This window comes from Onychostoma macrolepis, chromosome 03 (assembly GCF_012432095.1).
Source record: "Onychostoma macrolepis isolate SWU-2019 chromosome 03, ASM1243209v1, whole genome shotgun sequence".
NCBI classification, from domain to species: domain Eukaryota; kingdom Metazoa; phylum Chordata; class Actinopteri; order Cypriniformes; family Cyprinidae; genus Onychostoma; species Onychostoma macrolepis.
The window spans coordinates 37,056,446-37,073,190 of NC_081157.1; the positions used below are offsets into that span (position 1 = coordinate 37,056,446).

The 16,745-nt window shown below is 41.2% G+C and overlaps 1 protein-coding gene across 1 annotated transcript in view; it reads left to right on the plus strand.

Moving 5' to 3' along the window:
• Window positions 1-12,851: 12,851 nt before the first annotated feature.
• Window positions 12,852-16,745, plus strand: part of syt3 (synaptotagmin III) — a 42,987-nt gene continuing 39,093 nt past the window's right edge. The window contains exon 1 of the mRNA XM_058771719.1: window positions 12,852-13,073. The gene's annotated coding sequence lies outside the window, so the exon portion shown is untranslated. The remainder of the gene's footprint in view (window positions 13,074-16,745) is intronic.

Genomic DNA, 16,745 nt, shown 5'->3' on the forward strand with positions numbered 1-16,745 from the left:
AGGGCTCCTTGTTTACGGACAGAGATAAACACTCAAGCGCTTTGTTAGGTTTCCAGAAGTTTCTGTCTGTAATAATTACTTTCTGTGTTTTTTCTTCCCTCGTTCTCCCCTAAAGCCCAACAGTCTCCTGTCACTGTGCTCCATCCCTCATCAGTATTTCTGTCTTTTCCCCATCCTCTCAGTCACAGTCTAATGGTCATGCTTAATTGGCAGCTGTCTAATTGCTTCTCATTAGCTTGTGAAACCAAACATCCCTGACACAACAAATAAACAAAGCCTTTTTTCATTTGCTTCATTTTTTCCCAATTCCTTCAGGTCCCACACCACCCCTGCCTCTACCCCCCCCCCCCCCCCTCCTCCTCCTCCTCCTCCTCCTCCTCCTCGAGATTTTTCTCAAAATGTTTGTCTTTTATCTCCTTCGTTTTGATCTGTTTCTCTTAAAACTAGGTTCAACCCAAATCTCTTCTCTGCGTTTCTCAGGATGTCTTAATATGGACATTTTTAGGAGTGTCCCGTTGTCAAAATTGTTCCAGTTTGCTGAAATTGAAATTCCCAGAATGCACCTGGAGAGAGATAGAAGAGGAAATACAATTCCCAGGTGAGTAGCTATCCTTGTAGTGATGCATGACGTGGGCCGATGACGTAAAACAGTCAGCTAGTGCTGTCAGTCGTGACCAAAGTCTTGACTACTATGTTGCACAGTCAAGATAGACAGTGTCATACCTCGACTTTTTCACAAAGGTTAAACAGTATGATGAGGAGCAGCCATAAATGACAGAAGTAGGCTCTCACATCATCAGAGAATGAGCAGAAATTATATTTCATCCTGTATGTGAATGCAAAGGAAACAATCCTGCAAACTTTATATACAAGTGTTATACAACAATTTGAGTTGCTCGATTAAAAGTGCAGATCAGATGAACAGATGAAATCCCCCCCACACATCTTTTGATTTATTTGTTCATTTATGTATGTTCTGTAGTGTTCTGTGTATTGTATTGGTATAATATCTGAATGCCATTATGTTTATACATATTCGGTTTTGATTAAAAAAACATTCAGGACTTTATGCAGCAAATAATGATGCTGATAAATAACATGGTACACTTGAATATGTTCCTTCAGAAAAATATCATATGACATGAGTGCTCTAGTGTTTAGTAGATCAAGGTCATCATAGCTAAAAGAGATAGTTGACATGAAAGGTTGACAATCATAAGCTTTATATCCAGTCCTTCAGAAATCATAATATGCTGATCTGGTGCTCAAGAAACATTTCTTATTTACTGTCAATGTTGAAAACATTTGTGCTAATTACTATTTTTATGAAAACTTTGATATATTATTAGGATTCTTTGATGAATAGAATGTTTAAAAGAACAGCATTTATTTGAAATAGAATCCTTATCAAATTATAAATGTCTTTACTGTCACTTTTGATCAATTTAATGCATCCATGCTAAATAAACCTTACACCAAACTTTTGCACAGTAAATATTTCTTTGTTCATTTATGCATGCATGCTTTATGTGCCATGCTTTAGCTGGTTGATCAGTTTGCTCATCAACCCTCTTAGAAAAGTCGCATCTTTAAAGGAAAATGCCACCGCTTTTCCATATTACAATATGTTCTTCCCTCAACTTAGACGAGTTGATACGTACCTCAGTGCGTGCACTCAATCGCTGTAGCGCGCGGCGCCACTATGCTAGCGTTTAGCTTAGCACCATTCATTCCTTAGGATCCAAACAGGGATGAATTTAGAAGCCACCAAACACTTCCATGTTTTCCCTATTTAAAGATGGTCACATGAGTAGTTACACAAGTAAGTATGGTGACACAAAATAAACAGTGGCGATTTTCTAAGCGGATAAAAATGATGACTATAATGTATGGCAGAAGAGCACTTCGCAGCACTTCGACCTTGGCGCAGTAATAGTTTTCAGGAGTGATGATATTACTGCGCCGAGGTCGTAATTCATCCATGTTTGGATCCTAAGGAATGAATGGTGCTAAGCTAAACGCTAGCATAGTGGCGCCGCGCGCTAGAGCGATTGAGTGCACGCACTGAGATGGTAGAGGTACGTATCAACTCGTCTAAGTTGAGGGAAGAACATATTGTAATATGGAAAAACGGTGGAGTTTTCCTTTAATTTCATTTCACGAGTTCACACTTACATATAATAAACTGAGTAAAGGTTATGCGTATTTGGCGTGCTGTCCAGGGAGAGGGCTCCGAGCTCGGTACTTACCCCCGAGCCCAGGGTACTCCCCCTGTACGGGAAGAGCGTTCCCCCCAAAGATGCAATAAGCACGGGACAGCAGCCAGAGAGGTGCGCTGATACCCCCCAAAATTGGCAGCCATAGTATATGTTGGTGGGGTGCTGGACGTCGCTTGGAGTAACGGCACTGCTGTGGCCTTAGAGAAGAGAGAGATTAGCTCCTAGGGGAGCGGACACTGCTGCGGCATCTGAAAAGAGAATGTGGCTTCTGCGGAAGCGGGCACTGCTGCAACATCTGAAAAGAGAATGTGGCTTCTGCGGAAGCGGGCACTGCTGCAACAGTGGGAAGTAGAGATACAGGCTCCAGCGGGAGCAGGCACTGCTGCGGCAGTGGGAAGTAGAGATACGGGCTCCGGCGGGAGCAGGCACTGCTGCGGCAGTGGGAAGTAGAGATACGGGCTCCGGCGGGAGCAGGCACTGCTGCGGCAGTGGGAAGTAGAGATACGGGCTCCGGCGGGAGCAGGCACTGCTGCGGCAGTGGGAAATAGAGATGAGTGGGCAGTAGAGATACGGGCTCCGGCGGGAGCAGGCACTGCTGCGGCAGTGGGAAATAGAGATGAGTGGGCAGTAGAGATACGGGCTCCTGTGGGAGCAGGCACTGCTGCGGCAGTGAGAAGCAGAGATGAGTGGGAAGTAGGGATAGAGGGTCCTGCGGGAGTGAGCACTTCTGTGGAATCTGAAAAGAGAATGTGGCTTCTATTGAGACGGGCACTGCTACGACATCTGAAAAGAGAAGGAGGCTTCTGTGGGAGCGGTCACTGCTACGGCATCTGAAAAGAGGAGGCGGCTTCCGTGGGAGCAGTCACTGCTGCGGCAGTGGGTAAATACAGATAGGGCTCCAGTGGGAGCAGACACTGCTGCGGCAGTGGAGGAATATAGAAAAGGCTCCTGCGGGGGCAGACGCTGCTACAAGTGGAGATGAGCCGCTATGGGTGGATTTGGTGGTGTTAGAGAGGATGGCTATGGCGGGTCCGAGGTACGAGTGAACAGGGATGGACTGGCGTTGAAGGGGTCTGCTGATGAGGGTTCGGTGAGCTTCTTTGATATGGATGGGTCTTCACCACTAGCGGAGGCAGCCTCAATCTAGCGTCTGCTATGGAAGCTGGAGGTCACTGAAAAGGAAAAGGGGTTATTAGTGGTGGCAGGAAAAGACTAAGATATGTAGGCCTGTGTTGCCAGCGGAGGCGGCCATACGCTTGCTTCGGCTGCTGTAGCTCACTCATGGGAAGGGAGTGGGGTTTGTGACATCCTGAAGAACCTGTGGTCTGTACCACTAGCGGAGGCACCTCACGCTAGCGTCTGCTATAGGAGCTGGAGGCAACTGAAAAGGAAAGGGGTTAGGAGTAACAGGAGGAAAAGACATGTGAGGGCCTGTGTTGCAAGCGGAGACAGCTTTGCGCTTGCTTCAGCTGCATGACACGGGGGTTTGTGGCGTTCTGAGAGAAAAGCTGTAAAGCCTGTGCAGCTTGCACTGCTAGCAGAGGCGGCCTCGCGTTAGTACCTGCTACAGGAACTGGAGGCTGCTGAAAAGGAAAGGGGTTAGGGGAAGTAGAAGGAAAGTCTGAGATGGGCCTGCAAGCGAAGGCAGCCACATGCTTGCTTCTGCAGCTGTCTGCTGCGGAAAAAAGGGGAGTGGCTTGTGACTTTGGCGGGACATGCTGAAATGTCCGGGTAGTCTGCAATGTTGCCAACTTAGCAATTTGTTGCTGGATTTAACAATTTCTCAGACTACCCTAGCAACTTGTTTTCAAAGCAACTAGCAACACATGTAGCCATTCTAAATTTTTATTTGGAAACCTTTAAAAAGTGATAAAATGTTAAAAGGCATGTGTTTTTCTCTTAACCACACAAAAGGAAAGCATATTGAAACAGCTAGCCAGCCAAGCGGCACATCGGCTGGTAACGTAGACACTTTGAGGGAGGTGCCTAGCAGTATGCACTTCATATGTGAATTAAGTTGCAGGTTGCACTTGTTCAATAATTGTTTATTTACGGTACGACTTCATTTTTTCGTTTGTACTTATGTACTTTGTACAGTTAATCATTACTGTTGGTCCACTGAGATTTAGTTTTCTGGTTAAGATCAACAGTGGATGAGAAGTTTCACTGTTGATTATCTGACTTATCTATCCATTTATAAAAATGGAATGAGTAAATTAAATACAGGTAAAATGCTGGTGAAAAGTAAGAGTAATTTCAGTGTGTATTCTAAGCACGTAATGACATTAACATCCGATGATGTTGCGACGTCATTTAACAACAAATTACCTGCCTTTAGCGATTTTTACCTGAAAATTGTTTGGCAAGACTGGTGGCCTGCACCGCTAGCGGAGGCAGCCTCGCGCTTGCGTCTAGAAACAGAAGTTAGAGGCCCGGCTGCATGCGGCACTGCGGCCTGAAGAGCCGTGGTGCAGGCTGAGCCGAAGCGGGAAGCGAGTGAGGCTTTGCTGCAGTAAGAACTGGGCGCGGCCCAGGCTCATTGAAGGCCTGCTTCTGCGACCCGACGCTCACGGAGAGCCGGGTTTTATGCGGGACAATGGTGGTGTCAAGCGAGACAAGTTTGGGGCTTTACTCAATCTATTGGCCGCCTTGGCGGATGGAGTGGATTTAGGAGTGAGGTTGGCTGATTTGCAGGGTGACGAATAGATCGTACAAATCCGTTTGTTTATTCTCTGCGAGAACGGAGCGTTAGAATTCATCAGCGTTTGCCTCTGGCTTAAATACATACCACTTTCCGATCGGAGGAATTGTTGGCGCAGCCGAATAATACGGGGATGCCGGGGAAGATGGAAGTTAGGCAGTGGAGGCGAGGTTAAGCCTCGGTGTCGGGGAAATCTTGTGGCTGGTCGAGCGGCGGCGATGACTGGCGGAGGAGGAGTGATCCTGGGGCGGGCGTATTTGCTGCAGAGGATCCGAAAATCGAGTATAGGTCACGTTGTTTGGATGGGGAAAAATTGGGTCTGTGATATAATGGCAAAGGAGCGAACCGAACGCTGAAAGACTAGAGCTGATGGAGGTAAGACTACTTTGATTATTTATAGGGGTTCTCTCTCGAGCTGATTGGATAGATGGTGTGATTGCTGATGATGAATTGGCTGCTTTAATTATCTGCGCGTGCTCCTCCCAAAATTTGTTAATAAAACATCACTTCCTTTAAAGCACCACCATACACAATCAGATGGAAATTTCATGATAAAAATAGTCTAGTTTAATAGACCCCTTCATTCTGTTCCATTATACCGCACTTTGTCTGGCTGTTTTTGAACATGTGTCTTATGATTAAGAGTTGAGTCAACCAACTGACTAGTCTATTTTGGAAATATGAAGTTTGGCCTATCCCTACTTGCTAGCATGCAAATTTGTGTTCACAATCTACTGATTCACAACATATGCAACTATAGCGAATAGAATGGAACACGGCCTCTCTCTTCAATCGTCCACCTCCCTGCATCTCTTTGAATTTGGCAGTGTTTGAGTGTCTGGTAACCTGTGTCACCTTTAAATCTATTCTCCATGTGCTTTCATACCCGTACAGAGAACTCCCGATTCTAATTCTCCTCTCTGTGCAGAGTGCTTTAGTGGCCTGCTGGCCAACTCCATACAGTCAGCAATACATCAAGCTTTGAAATGGACATCTGAACAGCAGAGCAGTTTAGCCAGAGCAGCGTGATATATAGAGCCCCTTGTTTCAGTGGTGAAAAACATCAGCACATGTGAACGCAGACACCTCCCTATGCCACCACTCTGCCTTTGCCACAGCGTGTCCCTGGGGTGTGAGAAATGTGTGAACAACAGTATTTGCTTTGAAGAGAGACGCTGAAGAGATGACTGCTTCGGGTGAAGTGCACTCACTGTTTTTTTCAGCCACTCTATCACTCCCATGCAAACAGCCACGCGAGAAGTATGCCGGAGGATTGAATATTCATCACTTTTCTTTTTAGCTTAAAAGGAAAAGGACACAATCCTGCCAAATAAGTCTGAGGGATGCATTTTTTTCTAACACAATATGATGTAACGAGACACAAACATGACTTCTTTGCAACATAGGGTACATTTATGCAGTTATTTCATGCTCTTTAATTGATCAATTGCAATTCAATTTGGTATGCGCGTTCAGTTTACACTTGGCCAAAAACGGTCCCAGATAGAAGCCTAATCTACTATCCCTGGGCTATATGCTAAATTCTGCAGCAAACTTTACACTTCAACACTCCATATGGCAATCAGCATTTACTGTAAGATTTGCAGTTACTCTGTTCATGACTGTCTCATTCATGAGAGCTGTTTGAATGTGTTTTACGGTGTTCCCAAACTTCCATGTGGTGATGATGTTGAGGATGCTAATGCCAGGCAGCAACATTTTTAGCCCCACAGGGCAAATAGTTTCATGGTTACTTCATTAGTGTATCTCATTCATGATTGCTTATTTAAGTGTGGCTTCTTCACTTACAAACTTCCGGATGGTGAAGTTGGGGTTTAAAAGGCAACTAATATTCAGCAATATTTTCTATTTAACTGAACTGACACTATCAGATCAACTGAACTTTGGAACTGAATTGACCCTTCGCAAAGACCTTAGTTACCCTTAGTTAGTGTTGCTACGTCCAACAAGCTATGGTCTCACACCACAAATCACGTTCTCACACAGTGAAAAATACATCACGGAGCAAAGAGGAAACTGACAACACACCGACAGACAAGACAGAGCCAGGTTACTTTTGGTATGAAACAAAGTTTCAAATTTTGTAATTTTTAAGAAATTGAAACAATAAATACCATTTTGTGGCTCTTTATTGTGTCGTGACAGATCGCTGAAGTGCCTCAGTTTAAGCGGCATGTGAACCGATCATCTTTTCATATTTACTTAAAGCACAAAATAAACATGAATGAACATCAGAAGGTATTTTATGTCAACTGGCATTAGGATTGGTCAGATCACCTGTCAATCAAGCTCCCTGCGAAGGGTCAGTTGAGCTGAACAATGATACTATCTTTACAACATTAACACTGTTTTCAAAATGAATTGAATCAACACTGAATCAACTGACTTTGAATTTAATCAACTAACAACCAAATAGTGACACTATTGCCTTATTGAACTTGTAACTGAAGAACTTTGCAAAATTGACACATTTATTGAAACTGAACTGAAACAACACTGAAGTACATTGAGCTGAATAAGGATACTGTAAAGCTGCTTTAAAGCTGAGATTGTATTTGTTAAATAGTTGACAAATTTAAACAGTAGGCTTATTTAATAGCAAAGCTGGTTTGAAGCAATCAGTTTTGTTGACTTAAAGCAATTTGGGAAAAGTAAAATTTACTTGTGACCTAAAGCCTTGTTTTTCTTTCTTTCTTTCTTTCTTTCTTTCTTTCTTTCTTTCTTTCTTTCTTTCTTTCTTTGTGTTATTATACTTAATCTCTGATGTGCATGAAATAGAAATAATCCTGTAGATTTTTATGGAGTTGCTAGATTGCAAATTAAATGATTAAACGTTTTTTGTTAATTTATGCATGTTAATGTCCGAATGTCATTATAAATATACGTTATAAGTTTGCTTAAAAATGCATGACTTCTGGGATGAGTGAAGATTACTTATGTGGCCTAAACAACTATATATATTTAAACTTGAGTATTATTCAGCTCAAAACACATCTGTTGGATTGCTATCTATCTCAATACATCTTGGAGGGCTTTTAGTTTTGATCTTTTTATGACTGGATAGCTAACTGATTAGTAAAAAGCGTGAAGTATAAATACTCCCATAAAGATAGTCTTTTTTTCTGGCTGCATGTTTGTTTTGATATAACTTAGTTCATGCTTTGATGTCAATTTAGATGATGTATTTGATGTTTAATCTGGTGCAAACCTATTTTTTAAAGCTTTTGCTTATTGATCTTTGTCATCCTCCCAATAAGCCGTTATTAAAGTCCGTTTGGTTGCAGTTTCAGACAGACACTATGTCAGGAAAAATACAAAATAAATTTAAAATAAGAAGGAAAAAAAGAAGCACCTCAGCACCCATCTGAAACTCTATATGGTGGAGATGTTTGGAATGAAGCATAAATATTTTATTGCAGACTGTAGTGAAGAAGACTGAACATAAATCTGTACCACACATTACGGTGGTGAGAAAGAGGAAAAAATGGGGGTGAGCCTGAAGAGTGAAAAACTGAGAGTCACAGTGATGGTGCAAGAAAGAGTAGGGGAATGAGTCGAGAAGACACAAAGATGAAAGTCACTGCAAGGAAAGTAAAAAATGAAAGAGGAAAGGGAACGCGAGATGTGGGCGACTCACTTAGAGACGGTTGTCATGGTAACAATATAAAATGGAGAACTCAAAAAGGAGCAATCCAGTGAAAGAGGGCAGACAAACTGTTGCGGATAAGAGAGGTGAACTTGGGCACTGAGGCTTGAGACGTTATCAGTATTTCCACGGTGCGCCACCTTGCTGTACCTCTCAAGTCTGGTGCGAGATTTTGCCGACAGAGAGTCAGGAGTCGAAATAGATAAAAATAAGGTCAAACGTCACTTTAGATGGCTCTTCACGCTTAACGCGATTCATACAAGTAGGGCATGTTCTTGGATCGACATCACCCATTTATTGCCCTCTGATTTTAGAGGTAGTGTTGTGGCTGTGTTGGTTGACAGTAATCTTGTTCCATTAGCAACAAAGGATGGGGGATTATGGGAATTTACACAATTCCAATTACTTAACGATTCCATTACAGATTCGTTTACTACTTAAAGAAGGTTGATTCTGTCAGCGAATGAGTCATTTGACTTAAAAGAATCAAAATCACATTACAGATTCATTTAACAAATAAAGACAGATTCAGTCAATGAATGGGTCATTAGACTTGGTCATATACAAAATCTATATATGAATAACTCATTAAAAAAAGAACTGACTTAAAAGAGTAGGCCAATTCAGTCGGTGAATGAATTACTGAAAAAAATGATACTGCATTTTTTTTTAAGGTAAGTGGTAGCTAAAATAAATTGTTTGCAACATTTAATTAAAAAAAAATGTTGAAAGTTAGTCAACTAAATTTGTTTATTTAAATGTAGATCAAATAAATTGATTGAATTTGCAACTATTTACCTTTAAAAATTTTGTAAATTCAATGAATCATTTTTTTCAGTGTACCTCAAGATTCGAGGGCAGATTATTTAAGTCTTTTTGCCCAATTAATTAAAAAGAACAGACTTAAAATAGTCTGTGATTCTAAATCTTTGAAGTCAGTTTAAAAAAATAAAATAAAATAACTTAAAAGACTGATTCAGCCTAAAAGACTGATTCATTTAACACACAAAGACATATTCAGTCAGTGAATGAGTTATTAGACTGGTTCATATATAAATTCTAAATTCATTTAATGAATGAGTCATTAGACTGATTCATGAGTTATACATATGAAGAAATCATGTGTCTAAGACTGATTTGAGTCCCTTTTGAACAATTAAGTCAAATATTTGCAAATAATTATTTAATAAAATTATGTGAAAAATTAACTGGAAAAAAACCATTACTGGGTGGAGTCATATTTCTTTCATACTTGAAGGCCGATTCAGTCAATAAATCAATCATTAGATTGGTTCATATATAAACTCATGCATTCAGGAGTCTTTTTGATTCATTCATTAAAAAGAACTGGCTCAAAAGAGTCAGAATCACAAAAGTTATTCATTGGTGAATCATATACACTGGTTGAAGAATGTAGACACTGAAAAACATTTGGAACAGAATGTCATGACAATCTTTTGGTTCCTGGATATTTGTACCTGTTTCTGAATAAGAATATCCAGGAACACGTCCTACTTGTGTAAATCACATTGTGCAGCTCTTCATGGACTCATTATTTTGGGCAACACCTCGATTACTGAAAACCTCTCCACAGCTGAATTGTAGCATTTCCTCTGCCAGAAATGAGTGTCCAAGAATATGTACATCTCTGTGTGCATGAGTAAATATAATTTCCTGGTAGGAAACAGGAGCAGTGCCAGTACATGTTCCCTCAGTGACACGAACTCAGTAACGACAGCGGCTGCCGCCTGAGGCCAAGCTTTCAGTTTCCTCTCTCTGAACCCTTTTTTTGTCTCAGATCTCCTCTTCTCTCTAACCTGCCTCTCTCTCTCTTTTAGTCTGTCTTTAAGTCTGCCCTCTCCCTCCCTCTTTTTCTCTTGATAGCCTTGCTGCTGTGCTCTCTCACTCTCTCTGCCCTGTCCTCTCCTGTTGTCTCCCTCTGTCTCTCAGTGTGCACTGCTCTGACAGTTAGCAGAGGCAGCTGTTTACACTCATTTATGCCCCAATCATTGTGCTCCGTGCTTCAGGCTACTTCTCTGCATGCCTTTTATTTCAACAGAATCCTCATCAATACTCTATACGATAGAACATAAATCATCAGGAGGCATTCATGTTTCTGAAACAGCTTGATTACCTGGATTCATAATGACAGATAAACAACAGTCACTATAACAGCTGCTACTATTGTATAAAAAGAGTTCTGCGCTTCTGAATGGACTATTTGTAGGTCTAAATAGTGTCAAAACGAAGGATTTCGGGGTACAGGCATCCTGTGCTTCACACTGTATGAATTTTCAGTGCAGCTGTACATGTGTGAGATCTCATCAATGACGGTATATGACCAGTATGTTCAAGCACAGCTGATTGGCTTTCCTGATAACATCAAAAATCTCTGATTAGTAGTGCACTGTATGGGCATTTGTATTCATTGCGTGTTGACAGATGCTCATATTTCTTTATTAGTAGCATTATAGCACCTTTAGTAATGATTATCTGTAGTGTCTATTGCAATGCCCCTGGACTGTAATGTTGGACAGTTTACACAGAGTGATTTGCATATGCTCAGGTTATGCTGTACCTAAACTAATTTTGATCTAATCACAAAAGTGCCCTTGGCTATACGTTTTTTATCCCATCTGAAATAATTACATAGGAACTGTTGTAGTTAATGAGTTCAAATATAGGAGATTAGCCTGTCAGTCTAATTTATATAATACTAGGGGTATTATATAAATTAGATTGACAGGATAATCTCATATCAGCGCGTCAATTATGCAGTGACTTTCATGGGGTTGACTATTTTAGAGGGAAAAAGAATTTTAAACATCTATAATATAATTTTAGTGGGCCAGACCAGTCTTTCTAGGTTTTGCACAGTTAGCTAAACATATATCTAAAAGTATTTTAAAACAAAACACTACAGCACATTTTGTGATATATTTTGTGATTTACAGTTTTGCAAACTGCTTACTGTTGTTTGGCTACCTATTCAACTAGAATCAGACCAAAACCAAAATGTCGACACGTGAAAATGGATGCACTTACTAGTGGTGTATTTAAACGAATATTTTAAGTGACCCATAATTGCTGTCACACAGTCACTCCTATTTTTAATCTCTTACGTTTTTCTTCTCTTTTTTTTTCTTTTGCAGTGCTTGACTCTTTTCCTGCCTTCAAGAAGTAAATGAATTGGGATAGTTTATTTGTTGACATTGAACATCTGACAGACTGAACAGGGGGAATGTCATTAATTGGTTCATGTCATGTCCCCCAATCTTTTTCACAACATGAAGAGAAGGGGCGGTGTAAGAATTGTTTGAAAAAATTGCTTATGACCACATTCAATTAAAATGCATTAGGAGGACACCTTGCTGAAAAAACAAACAAACAAACAAAAAAAAAAACAATAGAAGCCATCACAAAAAAAAAGAAATTCTGTTGGTTTCCAGTACAAATACCATTACAAACATTACAAACCACCAACAAAATAAAAACTATTAAAAATATATTTCCCTTTAGTGTGTTTTGGGTCATATTCCATATGATGTAGTGGTTTTAACAAGCTACCAATAGAGGATGACAAATTACCAGTAGAGACCCATAGGGACCATTACAGTTTTCATTAAAACCAATACAGTTGCCATTATAACCAGTAAAACCATTAGGCTACAAATTCTGTGACGGTTTCTATTGTTTTTGTTTGTTTGTTTGTTTTTGCAGCAGGGTATTACTAAAAAGCATGATTTATTTACACTTTCATTGTCTTTATTCCATTGAGTAATTAAATGAAGTAAGACGGTTTGTTGTCATGTGTGGAGAAAACGATTATAATCCTTAAACATTCCTTCTGGATTCTCGTAGTAGATTTTTAGACACAAATTCTAAATTGCTTAGATTGTAAATGAATCGGTTGAGTGAATGATTCAGTGAGTGACTGGCTCATAACACACACACACAAAAAACTGACGGTATCGCCACCTACTGGCTCAGCGATGTAACCTGCATAAAGAGTGACCGAACTATTGAACGAATCTTTTTTTATTGAATGCAGTAAGATTCGTGACACTGGGATCAATCAAATTCTTCACAGCATAATCTAATTTTATGTTTACTGAAACGTTTGAAGACCTTGTTGAAACCTATTGTATGAAAAAAGAATAACTTTTTCATACAAGTAGAGCAGGTCTCACCCCTCCGCCCAATATTCTCCCTCTTCATCCCTCCTCTCTCTCTCTCTCTCTCTATACATCAGTATGTGTTTAGCACTGCACGCGCGCTGGAGCCCATGAGCGGAGACGAGGCTCGTTTAGTATTCAGTGCACAAGGCGAAGGAGGGAGAAGGGAGGGAGGGCAGAGAGTGAAATAGAGAGAAAAAAAACGAGGCTGTGAAGACAGGCGAAAACACAGAAAGAGAGGAGGAAGAGGGGAGCGGAGAGACACCTCCTCTGTCCCTCTCGGTCTACCCTTTGGCATCCGTCTGTCCCAGGTGCGGTATTTCAGCCTTTATCTGTCTTTGGGTGTGCGGGGCGGATGTTATGATGTTGCTGTTGTAACGCGTCGCATGAGAAAATTAATATTTGGATGAATGTGAGCTCGGAAGAGAGAGTGTGGATATGCTGTAGACTGTCGTTCCGTTCGAGATCTGCATTGCTTGAAACGGCACAGACTCTCTACGGATTGTTGTGTTCAGGTTATCCATAAAATATCTGTCTTATTTGTGCGCCCGTGTTGTAAAGGTCTGCACGTCTGTCCGGTATCGTCGCGCAAAAAACCTCTCAGCTGCTTCAGTAATCTTCATTTTTCTACTGCAAAATCATGCATGAGTATGTGCTGAGCATCGTGACCTCGCATTTTCAGATGTGCATATATGTGTGCAACAATGTATACAGGGTTTATCAGTCACTTAGACTCTGTCACTTATGTAATTCTGTTCTTAACTTCCATATTTCCTACTCTACATGCTTAATCTGCATATGCATATGAAATTCAAGAGGAAAGGATGTGAAATGTACATATGAGGCTGCTTCCCTCCTCTTCAACCCCTTATCAGTGTTCCTTCCACTCCAAACCCCACCCCTCCCCACAGTCTTCAAAGGCAGGCTTACATGGGCTTCTATCAGGCACAGGACCATAATTATGCAAATATTAATACATCCATATGGAACTGTCACAGGAATCCTCTCCTTCGCTCACTGACAGCATATAACGGCATTGGTAAAAGCCATATAAGGGGGCGATTAATTCCCCCCACAATGTGACGGAGCGGGTGATGACGTTGCCTGGCTGTCGGGCCGCCGAGAGCTTCCCTCTACGCTCTATCTGTGTGGGAGCAGAATCTTAAGGGCTGGCACACAGCGTCACCAGTATCCCAGGGTTCCTCGCATCGCTCACTGCTCTTTCTTTTGCCTGTGTTTTCCTGTGTGATGTTATAGATAATTTAGATACTCTGAGGGCCTGGACAGCGGAGCGGAGGAGAGAGAGGATGGGAGGGGAAAACCAGGCCCACATGAAATCTGCAGATTTCCTCGGAACTGGGACGCTTGTCATTCACATAATTCTAGAAATTTCCCACCTCCCTTGCGTATTTGTTTATTAATTACTTGGGCTAATTTGATTATGCTTTCAGCTAGCGCTTATCACATTTTCCACAGAATTCCCTGAAATCTACGCTGAAAAAGCCTGCAGATTCCATCTGGGCCAGAGGGTAACTTGAAGCAGACTTTCACCTGCAAAATCCATTTCCCACCGTTTTGTACAGGTTTGACTGTTTTTAAATAGTACCAAACTCTTTTTAGACGCTGAAAACAATGTTACAACATGCCCTACGCTACCTCAGCTTGCAGCCACAAACCGCAAAGGCCCAAAGTATCTTTTTTACAGCGATATGTAATATCACCCCTGTCTTTGGCCAGCAGCGGAGGTCTGGTTGTGTAAATGACAGCAGCCGTTGGCAGGGCAGTTTTGATGAGTGTTTAGTGGCCAGTGAGCTGGCCAGACACCGGAGACGATGGAGAAAGTGTCCAGGAACTCACAGTATTGTGGCTGATATGAGCAAGACGATGAGATGACGCAGTGATCTGTCTGAGTGTTCGTAAGCAGAGGTTGTGACCGCGCTGAAGGCCGTTTAGCCTGGTTTCCTCTTTAGGCGCATGAGATCAGGAAGCGGAGTGGTACCAGGTTGACAAAAGAGGTAGGAAGGGTTAGAAAAGCAAGAGAGCGATGGCTTTGGAGGGAGGGAGATGAAGAGAAATTGCTACACGAGTCTACTAAAACAGCGTTGTTATCATTTATTCATTCATTCCCACTTTGCAGGAAGTCTGGAAACATTTTGCTTTGAAGCCAGAGGGGTAAAGAAAATTACTGTTATCTTCCGACAGGTTTTTTTTTTTTTTTTTTTTAAAAAGCAACAGCCTTACAGAAAACAAAAGCAGATTAGACTCCCGATGACATTGCAGATAAGACCACAGGCATGGAGGTGATACAGTGAGTGCGAGAAAGAAAGGGAACGTAAAAAGGAGGAGAGAAAGAAAACCACAACGGCTTCATTAAGAAATTACTCTAATATCCTATTGGTTATACTTAATGGATTTACATCCCTTGTCAATAGAAGTGTTCAAATTCATTGCCTCAGTAGAGAAGAAAAGGATTAGCCATCATTTTTCTTTTACAATTAGTCTCAGTCACATCTATCAATTTCAGGGGAATAAGGGAAGTTGTGAGGCAGGTTTCCATTGAGTAAAGAGGAAAGACGGGAAAACTTCAAAAGGAGGTAGGCGATTGTGGAAACTACAATTGCTTGGAATGTGGAATTTGTCTCGTATTTGCCTAAAATGTACATTTGTTATTCTCAATTGATCTCAATGGTGCTTTAAGCCAAAGCATACAATACACATACACATCACTTTATATACTTAAGCAATTTTTCTGATGGAAAAAGACGTTTTTTTTTTAAATATTTGAATAAAATGAAAACTTAAAGACTTTCAGATCACATGAGCCAATATTTTATTCACAATAGAACATAGAGAACATAACAGATGTTTTACACTTTTATCCACTAAATGAGCTCATTTCAAATTTTATGCCTGCTACAGATCTCGCAGGTTGCACAGGGGTAACAAAGGCTGAAAAAGCAAGTAATTTTGAAAAGATTTAGCTTGGAAGAACATCTAGCAACTAATTAAGTTAATTTGACATCAGGTCTGTAACATGATTAGCTATAAAAGGGATGTCTTAGAGAGGATGATCTCCAGTCTGTGAAAGGGTGCATAAAAAGATTGTGGAATAATTTAAAAACAGCGCTCTTCAACATCAAATTGCAAAGGCTTTGCAAATCTCATCATCTACAGTGCATGACATCATCAAAAGATTCAGAGAAACTGGATAAATCTCTGTGCGTAAGGGACAAGGCCGAAGACCTTTGATAGATGCCCGTGGTCTTCTGGCCCTCAGACGACACTGCATCACTCATCTGCATTATTCTGTCATTGACATTACTAAATGTGCCCAGGAATACTTCCAGAAACCACTGTCGGTAAACACAATCCGCCCTTCCATCTGCAAATGCCAACTAAAGCTCTATCATGCAAAAAGGAAGCCATATGTGAACATGGTACAGAAGCGCCGTCATGTCCTGTGGGCCAAGGCTCATTTAAAATGGACTGTTTCAAAGTGGAAAAGTGTTCTATGGTCAGAAGAGACCAAATTTGACATTCTTGTTGAAATCACAGATGCCGTGTCCTCCGGGCTAAAGAGGAGGGATACCTTCCAGTGTGTTATCAGCGTTCAGTTCAAAAGCCAGCATCTCTGATGGTATGGGGGTGCATAAGTGCATACGGTATGGGCAGCTTGCATGTTTTGGAAGGCACTATGAATGCTCAAAGGTATATAAAGGTTTTAGAGCAACATATGCTTCCCTCCAGATGACGTGTATTTCAGCAGGACAATGCAAAACCACATACTGCAGATATTACAACAGCATGGCTTCGTAGTAGAAGAGTCCGGGTGCTGAATTGGCCTGCCTGCAGTCCAGATCTTTCACCTACAGAGAACATTTGGCGCATCATTAAATGAAAAATATATGTCAAAGACGACCATGAACTCTTCAGCAGCTGGAAACCTATATCAGGGAAGAATGGGACCAAATTCCAACACCAAA